The sequence below is a fragment of the Bactrocera dorsalis genome, chromosome 6, assembly GCF_023373825.1.
Source record: "Bactrocera dorsalis isolate Fly_Bdor chromosome 6, ASM2337382v1, whole genome shotgun sequence".
NCBI lineage: Eukaryota > Metazoa > Arthropoda > Insecta > Diptera > Tephritidae > Bactrocera > Bactrocera dorsalis.
Window position 1 is genome coordinate 6741576 of NC_064308.1, and position 14547 is coordinate 6756122.

At 38.8% G+C, this 14547-nt stretch overlaps 2 protein-coding genes across 2 annotated transcripts in view; one reads left to right on the plus strand and one right to left on the minus strand.

The window, feature by feature from the left end:
• LOC125779136 (uncharacterized) overlaps window positions 1-14547 on the plus strand; it is a 153076-nt gene that overhangs the window by 30202 nt on the left and 108327 nt on the right. The gene's annotated exons all lie outside the window — the stretch shown is intronic.
• LOC105223425 (uncharacterized) overlaps window positions 1-14547 on the minus strand; it is a 155867-nt gene that overhangs the window by 1564 nt on the left and 139756 nt on the right. The gene's annotated exons all lie outside the window — the stretch shown is intronic.

Here is a 14547-nt window from a genome sequence, read left to right on the forward strand (position 1 = left end):
TCGCATATTTGTAATGCACAAACGACTCAGTATATATTTTATAAAGGGTGATTTTTTAAGAGCTTGATAACTTTTTTTTTAAAAAAAACGCATAAAATTTGCAAAATCTCATCGGTTCTTTATTTGAAACGTTAGATTGGTTCATGACATTTACTTTTTGAAGATAATTTCATTTAAATGTTGACCGCGGCTGCGTCTTAGGTGGTCCATTCGGAAAGTCCAATTTTGGGCAACTTTTTCGAGCATTTCGGCCGGAATAGCCCGAATTTCTTCGGAAATGTTGTCTTCCAAAGCTGGAATAGTTGCTGGCTTATTTCTGTAGACTTTAGACTTGACGTAGCCCCACAAAAAATAGTCTAAAGGCGTTAAATCGCATGATCTTGGTGGCCAACTTACGGGTCCATTTCTTGAGATGAATTGTTGTCCGAAGTTTTCCCTCAAAATGGCCATAGAATCGCGAGCTGTGTGGCATGTAGCGCCATCTTGTTGAAACCACATGTCAACCAAGTTCAGTTCTTCCATTTTTGGCAACAAAAAGTTTGTTAGCATCGAACGATAGCGATCGCCATTCACCGTAACGTTGCGTCCAACAGCATCTTTGAAAAAATACGGTCCAATGATTCCACCAGCGTACAAACCACACCAAACAGTGCATTTTTCGGGATGCATGGGCAGTTCTTGAACGGCTTCTGGTTGCTCTTCACCCCAAATGCGGCAATTTTGCTTATTTACGTAGCCATTCAACCAGAAATGAGCCTCATCGCTGAACAAAACACGCGCGCGAAACACATTTCGAACCGAACACTGATTTTGGTAATAAAATTCAATGATTTGCAAGCGTTGCTCGTTAGTAAGTCTATTCATGATGAAATGTCAAAGCATACTGAGCATCTTTCTCTTTGACACCATGTCTGAAATCCCACGTAATCTGTCAAATACTAATGCATGAAAATCCTAACCTCAAAAAAATCACCCGTTATTTCTAACGCCGATTCAGAATTGTCCTGAATCGGCGACGAAACAAAACGAGTGCAGTATTTTATTAGACAGTGTTTTGTGTGTAAACATGTACTCTTATTGTTTCATGCGAAATTTCCGTTGTCACGGACAACCATTGACCGAAGCTCACGTTTTGTCAAAGAGTCAATAGGGGTATTCAGACCAGTTTTGTTAATTCGTTAGTCGTTACCGAATAACGAAGTACCATGATAGCTTTTCGTTACTTGGTAACATCATTCAGCTGTTTTGTTTGCGTTGTTACCTCAAAAGTTAACTTAATTCATTGCAAAAAAAATTATTTTGCTGTCTACTACAAATTAGTTTCTGACATATTTTTCAAAAGTAAGTGTTTAATATAATTGAATCAGTCCAATCCATTGCAGAATCTAGTGATATACTCGTAATAATATGTATGTGAAAACAAATGTTTGTTTTATATTTTAAATAATCAGATAATATTATTCTTTTCTTTCAGATATTATTATAATTTGTATATAAAAAATCTTACTTTCAGACTCAATTCTATTTGTATTTAATATATTTTGTTGTTTTTTCGGATAATATTAATCTTTTCTTTCAGTATGATACTCGTGTTATATAATCAGTCTTGCTTTTTGTTTTAGATATAAAGATAACTATAAAATGTTTATAACTTTAAAAATATTTTAAATTAGGAAAGAGAAAATGAAACCGCGCATCAGTTGTCGATTGAGGATATTAGAGCAGGTCAGGTATATTTTTTTATATGACACTCCAAAATGAGCGCAACAGAGATGTATGTTCACACGTATACGTACGTGTGAGAGGAAAAGTGGTTAGAATCTTCACGCGGCCTATGGCAAAATCACCACTATTGGCTGGCAGGGTATTAACATGTGTACACATACATATGTATGTGTATTGTGTATTCATAATATTTTTTTTCATTTTATGGTTGTCAAAAAAGTCTTGCGGTATTTTTATTGAATTTTCAATTGTTCATAAAATTGGTTACAATAATGCGATTCAAGTCAAATAAGCGCCGTTTTGTTCGATGACGCGTTCCCAACGAGATGCCATCTTCATAATGCCCCTCTCATAGAAGCTTGCTTCCCTATTGGCAAAAAACTAGGAGAGCCAATTTTCACAGGACTCTCTTGTGGCCAACTTCAGACTACCAAGCGCGTTCGCCATGGACAGAAACAGGTTGTAATCACTTGGTGCGAGACCCGTACTATACGGTGAATGCAAAAAAACCTCCCATCCGAGCTCCCGGAGTTTCTGGCGCGTCACTAAAGATGTGTGTGGCCTGGCGTTGTCCTGATGGAAGACAATTCGGCCTCTGTTGTTCAAAGATGGCCTCTTCTGCATGAGTGCTGCCTCCAAGCGGTCCAGTTGTTGGCAGTACAGGTCCGAATTGAGCTCTTGGCCATAGGGGAGCAGCTCATAGTGGAATATTCCCTGCCAATCCCACCAAACACTCAGAAGAACCTTCCTGGCCGTCAATCCAGGCTTGGCCACCATCTGGGCCACTTCACCGCTTTTCGAGCACGACCGTTTGCACCTTACGTTATCGTAAGTGACCCACTTTTTATCGCCAGTCACCATACGCTTCAAAAACGGGTCGATTTTGTTGCGATTCAGAAGCGATTTGCATGCGTCGATACGGTAAAAGATGTTTTTTTGCGTCAATGTATAGTGACTCCAAGCTTCTTCAAATGGTTTATAACGGTTTGATAACTCATACCCAGCTCTTGACCGATTCTACGGCTGCTACTATGCCGGTTTCTTTCGTCGAATTCAGTGATTTTATCCCAATTTTCGACGACAGGCCTTCCGGAGCGTGGCGCATCTTCGACCACCTCTACACAAGAACGAAAACGTTGAAACCATCGTTGTGCGGAACTATATCGGGTCCATAAACTGCATAAATTTTATTGGCGGCTTGAGATGCATTTTTGTCTTTATCGTAGTAGTACTGTAAAATATGCCGTATTTTCTCTTTATTTTGCTCCATGTTTGCGACGCTATAACTCACGAACGACTTAAAAGAAACGACAATCAATCAAACACGTGTTAGCGCGTGAAACGAGCCTTCCAAAAATAAAACTAGAACTACGAACTAGCGAAAATACCGCAAGACTTTTTTGACAACCTGTTATATCTCATTTGATTAAACTAGACTGATTTTAATACTAATACCTTGAATACGAAGCAAAATACACTAATAAAACCGAGTGCACCATGCATAATAGAAGTTTATAAGATACCAAACATGATTGTAGTCCGTTCACCTTTCGATGAATAATGCATGTTGAAATCTTTCGCAAAGTTTTTATACTCCGTAACATGTTGCTATAGATTGTAATAGTTTTGTTCAGCTAACAATTTTTCGTATCACCTAAAGCAAATCGAAATAAATATAGAGCTACATATACATAGAGCCGAGTTCATAATCGGGTGTTTCTCTAACCGTCTATCTGTGCAAGCTAGAACTTGAGTAAAAATTAAGATGTCGTCATGAAATTTGGTCAAATCGGGGAGACGATATAGTAAATTGGCGTAATCGGATTATTGCCATGCCCATAAAATGACAGTTTACGAAAACTTTTAAAATGTCATAAATAATCTACAAGTGAACGGAAAGGTGAGAGGTCCTGCATGCTGAAACTTTCTAAAAGTGGACGAAGCTCCGCTCTCTAATAAAGGGTGATTTTTTTGAGGTTAGGATTTTCATGCATTAGTATTTGACAGATCACGTGGGATTTCAGACATGGTGTCAAAGAGAAAGATGCTCAGTATGCTTTGACATTTCATCATGAATAGACTTACTAACGAGCAACGCTTGCAAATCATTGAATTTTATTACCAAAATCAGTGTTCCGTTCTTTTCTTTTTTATCGACAAATTTTGTTCAGCGATGAGGCTCATTTCTGGTTGAATGGCTACGTAAATAAGCAAAATTGCCGCATTTGGGGTGAAGAGCAACCAGAAGCCGTTCAAGAACTGCCCATGCATCCCGAAAAATGCACTGTTTGGTGTGGTTTGTACGCTGGTGGAATCATTGGACCGTATTTTTTCAAAGATGCTGTTGGACGCAACGTTACGGTGAATGGCGATCGCTATCGTTCGATGCTAACAAACTTTTTGTTGCCAAAAATGGAAGAACTGAACTTGGTTGACATGTGGTTTCAACAAGATGGCGCTACATGCCACACAGCTCGCGATTCTATGGCCATTTTGAGGGAAAACTTCGGACAACAATTCATCTCAAGAAATGGACCCGTAAGTTGGCCACCAAGATCATGCGATTTAACGCCTTTAGACTATTTTTTGTGGGGCTACGTCAAGTCTAAAGTCTACAGAAATAAGCCAGCAACTATTCCAGCTTTGGAAGACAACATTTCCGAAGAAATTCGGGCTATTCCGGCCGAAATGCTCGAAAAAGTTGCCCAAAATTGGACTTTCCGAATGGACCACCTAAGACGCAGCCGCGGTCAACATTTAAATGAAATTATCTTCAAAAAGTAAATGTCATGAACCAATCTAACGTTTCAAATAAAGAACCGATGAGATTTTGCAAATTTTATGCGTTTTTTTTTAAAAAAAAGTTATCAAGCTCTTAAAAAATCACCCTTTAGATTTAATGCGCATATCTCATAAACTTTTAAAACCATATAAACTTGTTGACGCAATTCTTTCCAGCACCTTCTCAAACGGTGAAAAATGCGTGAAATCTAAAAGAGACCATGTCCACTCCCACATTACGGTTATGTGAAAAACTACTAAATGCGTTATACAAATACGCCAGAAGCATTAAACTTCACATTGTATATGACAAGGAAAAGCTTCATAGAAGGCCGTGGCAAATCTGAACAATGAGCGCGACACCGTCTGCCTTTATGTTAATTTGTCATTCCTCAGAACTTAGCCAACCGATTTCAATCAAATTAAAACGATCCTTTCATTATTATATTACGTTGTGAGAATAAACGAAATCGCACAAAACCACGCCTAATTCTCATACAACAAAGTTTTAAATTCAATCTGAAATTGTCGAAATCGGGCTAAAGCTTTTCAAGCGTTTATGTGGGCATCTGACATAAATCTTCTTATTTACGCCGCTTATGCGGTTAAAGCCGAATTAACAACATCACGCCAACTGTTTCTTCTTTTCCCTACGTGCCGCCAATTGGAGATTCCAATCATAGCCAGGTCCTTCTCGACCTGGTATTTCCAACTGAGTGGAGCTCTTCTTCTGCTTCCCCTGGCGGGCACTGTGTCGAATACTTTCACAGTTGTATACTCTTATAAAACATTGTTGCTGTTTCTTTAAGTTCTGCAGTTAGAATTATTTCCTCCAGCAGCAGATTAAAAAAGTCGCATGTTAGGGAGTCGCATTGTCTGAAACTTCGTTTGGTATCGAACGGCTCGGAGAGGTACTTCCTGACGGAGCTTTTGGTATTGCTAACGTGAGTTTACACAGCCGTATTAGTTTTGTGGGAAAGAGGTGGTGTGTAACAATTATTTTTTCACGGGTCAAAAAACAGACTGCCTACATCGCAACGCTACGATCGACCACAACACGTGCGGGATTTTATAGATACCGAGAGTTGAAGAGGGATGCGAGACGCTTTTGAAAGAGAATCGAAAAACCTCCACATCTTCGTCGATTTCAAAGCTGCTTTCGACAGCACAAAAAAGAGCTGCCTTTATGCCGCGATGTCGGAATTTGGTATCCCCGAGGTATTCCCGAGGTTTCAGACAAGGCGACTCCCTTTTGTGCGACTTCTTCAATCTGCTGCCGGAGAAAATAATTCGAACTGTAGAACTTAATCGAGTAGGTATAATCTTATATAAGAGTGTACAGCTGCTCGCGTATGCCGATGATATTGATATCATTGGCCTCAACAACCGCGACGTTAGTTCTGATTTCTCCAGACTGGACAAGGAAGCAAAACAAATGGGTCTGGCAGTGAACGAGGGCAAGACGAAATATCTGCTGTCATCAAGCAAACAGTCGTCGCTCTCACGTCACTGTTGCATTCATAACTTTGAAGTTTTTTTTTTCAAAATCATTTTATTTATTGTATCTCCTTTTTCTTAAAGCTTAACAATAAGATATAAATCCCAAATCTATTTAAAAAGTAGACAGGCTCAAGCAAGTGGTTGAGCTATTTTGGTGATACGTCGCTCTTTAAGCTTAGTACGCAGCTCTCAAGAAACGTAAAAACTTCATATAAAAAAACGCTTAAGAAACGGTCCAGAAACGTTCCTGCGATAAAGTTACTTGTGCTAGTACGCAGCTCTTAAGAAAGCTAGTACTAATTTTTAATACTTTTTTTCAATAAAATGTGAATATGGAAAACCTGGTTTTGCGAAGAAACATCAAATCAACAATTGTTTCTTGCAGGAAATTCGAAGTAATCGTCAAATTCATCCTAAATTAGTTGAAATCATTATTATAAAGTATGTTCCATTTTGAAATGTTGTATAAAACCAACCAATCATCAACAACATTCCTTAAATCTCAATGAAAATATTTGTGTTACCATACACATACATACATACATACATACGCACAAAGTTTGTTTACTTTGTTTATTCTCTCTTGCTCTTCTAATGTGGATCATTCACAATGCGTAACCAGCTGTCAAAATTACTTGAGAAATAATGTATTTTTGTTCTTGAGCAATTACTTCAGAGCTGCGTACCAACCTTTAATACGCAGGCATATTTCTTCTTTTAAGTAGTGTTTGATAGCAAGAATGTACCAAAGCATTAGCCAAAGGGCTTGGATGATCTCGGAGTTTAGATACATATTTAATTCTGCTGTCTTCCACTTCTTTCCTTAACATAGAAATACCACGGTCTTTATGGGTACTTTCATTACGAATGTACAGATTGGTCTAAGCATTTTTGATTGAAACCTTTGTAATATAACTGTTGACGCCGCCCCCGCCCAATTTCTTTTGCCACGTCTGTATCGACAGAGCAATCTTTTCTTTTCTTCTTTTTCGAAGTTTTTTCGAAGTTTAATTCGCGCGCAACTAAACTCTAACTAAAAAGTTGCACGCTCTCTCCTTTTGCGACAGCCCTGCTATACAGACGTGGTAAGTGTGGTTCCAAATTTTTATAATTAAATATAAGTATTATAAGAAACCTTTGTTTTTTATTTAATATTTCTGTGGATATATTTGCGCCGACCGTTTCCCCACGGCCAACCACATCAACGGAACGAGCGAGCACGGTGCTCCACCACCCGAATTATTATTGGTCCTTCGAGCCGGATAATAGGTAACAAGTCGATTTTTTATTAAAGTGAAAGTGCATAATTTGCCCGCTTTAGCAACTCGCAAGTTACAGCCAAACATATTTTGGATTTGTGCTCTGCAAGCTATAAGGCAATAGATAAGTTGGTGCATCACTTATGTACAAAACCCATTGTGCTGTGTGAAGTGGAGACCAAAACTTATTTTTGGCACTCTACCCACAAAATCAACGCACAAGATTGCAGGTAGTATTGTACTTCATTTAAGTACAACAATAAATACACCTGGAAAATGCACTGAATATTTCACTTTGCATAGAAAAAAAACATAAAAACACACTGTTATTCGAATAAAATTATAAATCTCTTGGACGTACAAAATCGTCTGGAGCGTCAACAAAAAATTAAAACCAGTGAAGTGAGCGACACCAAAAACTGGAGAAAAGTGAAGTGAGCGACGGCTAGAAAGCCAAACAGCTAAGGCAAGCAGCAAAGTCAGAACAGCGAAGTCAGAGCAGCAAAGGCGAAGACGCACAGGCAAAGCAGCAAAGGGAGAGCAACAAAGGCAAAGCAGCATACGCCAAGCAGCGCAGCAGCCATCCCAGAAAGACAGCAGAAAACAAAAAAGTGTAGTGTTAAATTCGAAAATAACCCCGTGAACAAAGTGAAAGTCATTCGTTGATAAATCAAATAAGTACTTCTGAAATTTTATTTGTATTTGCATTTAAATAAAGCAATTAAGCACACATCAATTTTGTTTGTGTACATAGTCAAAGACTAGGCTTGCAAGTGCATTGGGCCGATTACACAGCAAGAACATTCAAATTAAATTTGGGAAAATTACTTTGCGAAAATACTTCACTAAATTTGCAAGTGCAAGTACAAGTGCATTGGTCCGATTACCCATCAAGCACATTCTAATTAAATTCAGAAAAATACTTTGAGAAAATAGTTCACTGAATTTATTATTTTTTTGTGCCTTCGAAAATTCACGCTTCACTGAGAAACAACGCACTACTAATTTGTAATTTGTCCGTGATTGGTTCTATAACTTTTGAACTTTTGCAACATATTTTCAAATATTTTTAAATTTTAATTTCATGTTCTAATCCGAGTTTGTGCAACATTTTTGCAGTTCCGATTCAATTTTCGAAAACAATGGAATCCATCAGAGCCTTTACCACAGCTGCAGACGCTCTCCTGGAGTTTGAGGAGTCTTTTACTCCAACAGCAAACAACCAAAGTGCCTACTCTCTGGAAGTACAACAAGCTGAACTGAAATCTCTGTGGGCAGAGGTTAAGTCAGAATACAAGTTGTGTTTGCCAAAAGTGGATCCTTCTGACACAAGCTCAATTGACGACCTCAAACTTAAATATACAAGCTGTTACCACGCTTATGTGTGTCGCGCGGCCTTGATGGGCGAATACATGCACAACCTCACGGCGTTCAACCAAAGCCCTACTTCATATTCAACGGTGATTCAACCTGAACGGTTACAACAAACTGTAGAATCCGTGAGGTATTCTATCAATTTACCGCCATGTGATACCGAAATATCTCATGGCGATGTTTTACAATGGCCCTCTTTTAGGGATTTATTTGCCGCTATATATGGGAATAACCCAAGGCTATCTCCGGTAGAAAAGTTATTCCATTTGAGTCAAAAAACGCGAGGTGAAGCAAAAGCTATTGTTTCGAAAGCGCCACTGACGAATGACGGATTCGCATTGACTTGGAACAATTTGTTGCGTAGGTATGAAAACAAGCGAGTACTTGTCAATACACAATTGAATTTATTATTCAAGCTTCCGCACATTTCTACAGAATCTGAAACCGAACTCAGAAATTTACAGCGGGAGATTAATAGCTGCATTTCAGCTTTACAAATACATGCCATCAATGTAGATAGCTGGGATGCCATTTTTACGTATTTGTGTTCAATCCGACTACCGGACTATACACTATCGCTTTGGGAACAATCCCTGGATTCGGATTCAGAGATCGCAAAATGGGTCGAGTTAGACAAGTTTCTAACAAAACGGATTAAAACGCTTGAGAGAGTATCAAACCTCAAAGGCGAGTTGGGTACTCAACCCAAGATTAAGTCGGCTGATAGTGAAGATCAGATACCAACCTTGCAGTCAAGGATTGGATCTAAACCCCGCAATGCCCATCACGCCAAAACAGACCATATCAAATGTAAACTGTGCTCATCTCAATCACACATTTTGAAAACATGTCAAAGATTCATTGAGATGCAGCCTAACGCACGGTTAGATGCTGTCAGAAAACTCCACGTCTGCCTAAACTGTTTAACGGACTCACATGAAGTCAAAAATTGTAAAAGTCTGTTTAATTGTTCCAAATGTAAGCAGAGACATCACTCTATGATTCACCGGGATCAGAGTGAGGGAATAGCTCAGATTTCTGACAGCATAGACACTACTGAGATTTCTACTAAATCTCATGTGGCCTCTATTAAGGCCAATATTTCAAATGTGCCTACCAGTCGAAGCATGCTCTTAGGTACAGCCATGGTGACCATATGTCACAATGAGAGCACCTTCACTGTCAGAGCCCTGATTGATTCGGGATCTGAAGCCACCTTCGTAAGCAATAGTCTGCAAAAACGCTTACATCTGGCAACCAAAAAGGTCAGCGCGCGAGTTGCAGGATTGAATAATTCCGTATCAGGACGAGTTCAATCGGTATGCTCGATCACAATTGGCTCGCTCCGTAACAAAAGTTTGAAACTAGAAGCGGAAGCTTTGGTAATGGACTGCTTCCATCCAGATCAATTAAGTCTTCAATTGTAAAAAGGTTACTCAATATCCCCTTAGCGGATAATAATTTCTATACGAGTCAAAAGGTTGACTTGTTGATCGGAGCGGATCTTTACCCGAAAATCATACTAAATGGGGTAAAATCGAAAATCTTCGGATCCCTCGTTGCACAACGTACGGTGTTCGGTTGGGTTTTAACAGGTTCCGTTCCCTCCGAAGAAACAAAAATAAATGCCAAAGGCGACAGACAAAATTCAACAATAACACAAACTCATTTTTGTAGAGTAAATAATACTAATTTTATATTTACACAACAGAAACAACATCAGCAGCAACTGCAAACAGCCTATTATCACCAGCAACAGCAGGCGCCGCTGCAACAGCAGGCGTCGCAGCAAGAAGACCAATCAGCAACGTCAGTGACGTCACAACAGCCGTCTACACAATACCAACATGCGGCCACCACAACAACAACAGTAAATAAACATGCAGCGCGCCACAACAGACAAGCAACGCAGTCGACAGCGAAGGCGTGGACGAGACTCTCGACGTCCAGCCGTATCATCAAGGATAGGCAAGCAAAACTACGGACGTTTACTCCCGGCTCATGTTGCCCGGGTTACAACCAGCGGCAATGGGCCAACTCATCACCCAAAATACGTCGCTGGGATATATAATATCCTGCGTCATATAACATCGCCACAATAAAGTGCACTGGCTGTCAACGCCTCTCACATTCACCACCTACCCAGGATCGAGTTAGACTCGAGTCGTCTCGCCGCCCTCGGAAGGTGGTGACTTCTATGCAAATTGGCGGCATGGCAATGACTGACTGGGGTTCGATTCATCTCAGCGGCATTTCCCGGACCGAACCAGACTCGATTCGTCTCGTCGGCCACCCCATCTGCAAAGAAGACGTGGAAGAGGAAGTGCAGTAGCCAGTTAGTTAAGTTAGTTTCAATAATTTATTGTAAACTGCATTTGCAGCAATACTGCAAGGAGGGGAGAATGTTGACGCCGCCCCCGCCCAATTTCTTTTGCCACGTCTGTATCGGCAGAGCAATCTTTTCTTTTCTCTTTTTCGAAGTTTTAATTCGCGCGCAACTAAACTCTAACTAAAGAGTTGCGCGCGCTCTCTCATTTTGCGACAGCGCTGCGATACAGACGTGGTTAGTGTGTTTCCAATTTTTTATAATCAAATATAAGTATTATAAGAAACCTTTGTTTTTTATTTAATATTTCTGTGGAATAAATGCGCCAACCGTTTCCCCACGGCCAACCACATCTTTGGAACGAGCGAGCACCGTGCTCCACCACCCGAATTATCCATGTCAATATTAGTTGCACAGGTCGTACCCCACAGTTGAATGCCATATATCCAAATCGGCTTTATGACCGCATTATATAAAAGCACATTGTTGTCTAGGCTAAGTTTGGAGTTTTTATTTAAAAGCCAATTTAAATTCGCAGCTCTAATCTTCATACATGTAATTTTACTAGAGATGTGTTTTCTCCACGTGAGCCTTTTATCTAGGTGAATACCAAGATATAGTCTAAGAGCCAGTGAAAAGCTACCAGTATGTATTTGATCAGACCTAGAGTTTTGTCCAGTGAGGCCCCTATGCTTATTGCACATGACATGGGGACTCACTAAGCCCAACCTGGCGGACGCGGCGCGCGCCCAGGTAAGACAGGTATCGATTTTTGTTGAAATTTAGATGTATTTGACCACGTCTGCCGTTTTGCAATTTTACAATATATTATTATTATTATCGAAAAACAACAATGACAGACCATTATCGCGCGTTTAACATTGCAGCAGACGGGTTTGAAAGTGCTGAAAAAAATAAAATTTTAAAAGTATTTGACCAGATCTGCTATTAATACATTTTATTCATTAGGGTCTTATAAACCTATTTTAATCACGGCAGACGATTTTATTGTGGACTCACTTCAGCAGACAGCATAATCTTTATTACCATCCGGTCAGGTATATGCATAGACTGTTTGTAGCTATCCTTCATTTTTCCCCTAAAGATTATTATTTCATTCACTCTAGGCTATAGTACTCTCTTCTAAACAATATACTAAAACATATAAGGTATTGATATTAAAAAAAATATATATTTTGAAAGAATTTCAATTATCTAGGTATGACGCATTTTACGAGCGGAAATTTTGAGCATAAAAACTAAAAAATTACCTGACGATTTAAACAGTCAACGACTAATTAAAGGTGAATGCTCAACACCACTGATGATTTCTGAATTTTGTTCATCGATTCTCGGAGGTTACAACCGTAATCGACAGAATTGTGATAGTTTTAAACGTCACGTGAAATCTTTGTCACAGGACATTATATATATGACTCACAACGGTAACATCAAGACTTCCAAACATACTTGCTTAGGCATGGCACTAAAAAGTATGACAAGCAGTCGTAAAGTCATAGATAAAATTAATCGTTGCGGTCATTGCATAAGTTACAGCGCTGTCGAGGTGCTAGAAACAGAAGCAACGTTTTCATCAGTTTCACCTACCGAAATATATCCAGAAGTAATTAACAAAGAAGAAAATCTCGTGGCTGGTATGGCATTTGACCGATTTGTTGATACCAAGACTGGAAAAGACACTCTCCATGAAACAGTTGGGATAATGTATCAGAATATTGACTCCAAAGCCGACAATGGAGAAGAAGAAGATGAAGATACTGGAAAGAGCAAACACAATAGATCTAGAAGACGATCTTTTGAGTCCATCGACTTTGAGTTACCACAGTGTGCTAAAAAACTGAAAAAACTAGTAATATTCAAGCTGAAAGTGAAGAAGAAGTTAATATAATCGTGCACAAGAAACTTTACGATCGTATTGACACAGTTTGGATGCTAAGTCATGCTTTGGGATTGTCTAATACTCCTATGTGGACTGGTTTTAACAGTAAAATACTGATAGACGAGACTCCACAGCAATCGTTTTGGCAACTATGCAACAGTGCATGAAAGCTTTGCAGGAGTTAAATCAAGATTACATGCAAGTGACTTACGATTTAGTGATTGCAAAAATTGCACTGCAAATCCAAGCTACAGAAAGTAACACTTTCCAAAAACTATTTATACACCTGGGTGCTTTTCACATTATGATGTCATATTTTAAGGCGATTGGAAAAGTAATTAACGATTGTGGTTTATCAACAATCATGGTTGAAAGTGAAATGCTTGCTAGTGAATCCGTTTCAAGTTTTATTGAAGGCAAACATTTCAATCGTTGTAAAAGATTACACCCAATAATGTCTTTAGCACTACAAATAATGCATTTTAGATCTTTTCTCACACATAAAAATATTGAAAGGATTTTTTGGAGTAAAGCGTACCAATAAACCATTTTCAAGACAGCCTATTGATCTTACGTTAGAGCAGACCATTAATGCCGATGCTGCGAGAACGCTTACTGGTATCACACATCTCACTCACCTGATTTCAGCACGTCAACGGTGGGCGAGAAGTCACGAGTCAAGTATAATTACACACGTATTAGAAGAGTTAGGAATTACTAAAAAGCAAGATATTACAGCAGAATTACAGCCTCACAATATTAGGAGAAGTTGTCAACAACTTGAAAAATTTATCAGCTCGTTCGATCAATATGTGAATCCCTTCAGCGTTGATTTATCACCTGATCAACTATTTAACATTGGCTCCGGCAAAGCTGCGTCATCTCAAGTGGAAGAGTTTCTCTTAAATATCGAAAAAAATGGTGAAGAGCTACGAACAACTTTCATATCGGAATGTATGTACATCTGATCCGAAAAGATTTGAAAAAGCCATCAAAAAGACACCAATACACAACAAGCTTACTTCTCAAAAAAAAAAATCTGTAAGAATTGGAGGTAAGCAACAAGAGATTAAGTTATAGCGAGATTTGTTCAGACGTTTGTTAGGAATTTCAATGGACCATCAAATTGATGTTCTCAAAATTTTAGCATATCCAATATCTCCTGTACCTCTTGCTTTATGTCATCTAGATGGTGGTTTCTGTAAAACTGATAAACCTGTACTTTTAAAATGCCATGAACCGAATATTGATCAAGAACCACCCCGTAATGTAGATGCAATTTTAATTGATGGATTTTTCATCCTACACTCAATGAAAGAAGTTCCCAAAACATTCGGGAGTATTTCAAAAAAGTTTCTGCAAATGGTATCAAAGTATCCTACCCGAAGAATCGATGTCATCTTTGACCAATATTTTTTTCCATCAATAAAAGATAGTGAAAGATGTCTACGGCATGAAGCATCATTGATTGATTACACAATTTCAGGGCCTGAACAGGTACGACCGTCAGATTTTGCAAAAGAATGTAAAAATTCTAAATTTAAAGAAGCTCTGATAGATTTTTTTTCAAAACATTGGTCTAGTGAGGAAATGAAATCATTTTTGGGTAAAAGACAGATATTTTTGAATTTTCGAACTTGTCAATCGTATCAAGTTGAAAATGACAAGATTCAATCATGTGT